Here is a 2,337-nt window from a genome sequence, read left to right on the forward strand (position 1 = left end):
GTGCCCACCCTGAGCTGCCCTGGCCCAGCCTGGGGCCGTTCCCTCTGCTCCTGTCCCTGTTCCCTGGAGCAGAGCCCGACCCCCCCGGCTGTCCCCTCCTGGCAGGAGTTGTGCAGAGCCACAGGGGCCCCCTGAGCCTCCTTTGCTCCAGGCTGAGCCCCTTCCCAGCTCCCTCAGCCTCTCCTGGTTCTCCAGACCCTTCCCAGCTCCATTCCCTTCCCTGGACACGCTCCAGCCCCTCCATGTCCTTGTCCTGAGGGGCCCAAAAGTGTCCCCAGGACAGGGGGACTGGGACAGGCACTGCCCAGCTCCTGCTACCACAGCTCTGCTGCAGCTGAAGACCATTTCCAGTGAAGTTAAAAAGCTGAACAATCAAACCTTTCTCTTCTTTCCCCTCATATTGGATTTCTTCTGCACCTGGGCACAGGAAAATGCCCTTTGCTCTGCGGAGTATTTTTGTGTGGGTCACCAGTGAGCAATTCCACTTGTTGGATGGGTGAGGATTTGTGCTGAAGGCAAAGCATTGGCAGTTCTGGGGCAAATTGCTGCTGGTTTCACTAACAGGGCTGTGTTTGCTGTCACCAACTCCCATGAGCTGAGGAACTGGGCTCCTGTTTGGTTTTTCTATTAATTTCCTTAGACTAATGCAAAGTATTAGATCTTCAAGCACCCTCTCCTAATGCAGATTTGCAGCCTCATAAACACCCTTTGCAAGGAAAATAATCAGTGGCTGCAGCTTTGCTCCAACTCCCAAGTGCTTCTGATTATTGGCTTAATATTTTTTTTTGGACTGGTGTTGCTCAGAGTGGAAAGAAGCAAAAGCCAGGAATCAGAAGCACAGGGTTGCAGCTGGAAGGCAGGAGCTCCTCATGGATGGCAGGGAGCTGGCACACAGGGGTCAGCTGAGTCCTGAACAGAACCTTGGAATGGTTTGGGATGGAAAGGACTTTAAAGCTCATCCGGTGTCACCCCTGCCATGGCAGGGACAATTTCCACTGTCCCAGGCTGCTCCAAACCCCATCCAACCTGGCCTTGGACACTTCTAACTTCTCTGGGCACCCTGTGCCAGGGCCTGCCCACCCTCCCAGGGAACAATTCCCAATTCCCAGTCTCCCATCCAGCCCTGCCCTCTGGCAGTGGGAGCCATTCCCTGTGTCCTGTCCCTCCAGGCCTTGTCCCCAGTCCCTGTCCAGCTCTCCTGGAGCCCCTTCAGGCCCTGGCAGGGGCTCTGAGCTCTGCCTGGATCCTTCTCCTCTCCAGGTGAGCACCCCCAGGTGTCCCAGCCTGGCTCCAGAGGGGCTGCAGCCCTGCAGCAGCTCCGGGGGCTCCTCTGGACCATCCCCAGCACAGGGATGGGAGATCAGTGTGCTGGGAAATTCTGTGGAATGCTGCAGGATCACAGCACACAACTTCAGTGGGGTCTCTGTGCTCCTGTTGTTCTCCTGCAAATGCCCCAGCTTGGGATGGAGGTTTGGAAATGGATGAGGGGAGGTTCAAAGAGAGACCGGAGCTGAACCTCACAGGACACAAAACGCCATGAGTTATAAAACCAGATTCCAAGAAAGGCATCGACCCAGAGCTGCTTCTGTCTCTTCCTTTTTAAGTTGCTGCAAGTGCTCTCAAGATGAGAACCAGGCAGAATTTTGAAGAAGCCAATTTATTTGGGTTTTTGCTGTGGCATTCAATTCTCCTTTCTTAGCAGCTGGCTGAGCATTGAAAGAAGAGGTTCTAGGAAATAAGATGCAAAAGTAACAGCAAGGATAGTTGTTATGAAAGGAAAAAAACCCTTTCTGAGCTGTTCTGTGGTGTTTATGATCTAGATAAGATAGAAAAGGGCTTTTAAAGAGTTGGGGCATGGACTTGCTTGTGCTCTGTGCTTCCTCAGGCAGAATAACCACCAGGAAAAAGCCTCTGAAAGAAACTGCAAGCGGTGAAATTGAGATTTCTTGAGCTGTTTTACACTTGCAAACATAATGTCTTGTGCTCTGGTGATTCCTTGTCTCTGAGTCAGAAGAGAGACATCTCCATGTCACTGGCACGGGGACAAAGGCCTGGCCTGACAATGTTGGCCTGTGTTCCCCCCTCGCTGCCTTTTCAAACGGGGAGGTTCTGTTTAATGGCTCCTTTGTTTGCTTGGTGTGTTTTGGACACTTGAACGATGGGGTGTTGGCAGGAGTCTTGTCTTTTCTCCGTTGTTTTGACAGGGGGGGGAAGCACAGAGAATGTCCATCAACTCCAAGACAGATTTCACGCTCCGGCCCGGAGGCTCACTGTCAGGCCTTGCTGAAGATGAGTTTCATGAGGGGAAATTTTTAACAAATTAAACAAATACAGCAA

This window comes from Geospiza fortis, unplaced genomic scaffold, assembly GCF_000277835.1.
Source record: "Geospiza fortis unplaced genomic scaffold, GeoFor_1.0 scaffold69, whole genome shotgun sequence".
NCBI classification, from domain to species: Eukaryota; Metazoa; Chordata; class Aves; order Passeriformes; family Thraupidae; genus Geospiza; species Geospiza fortis.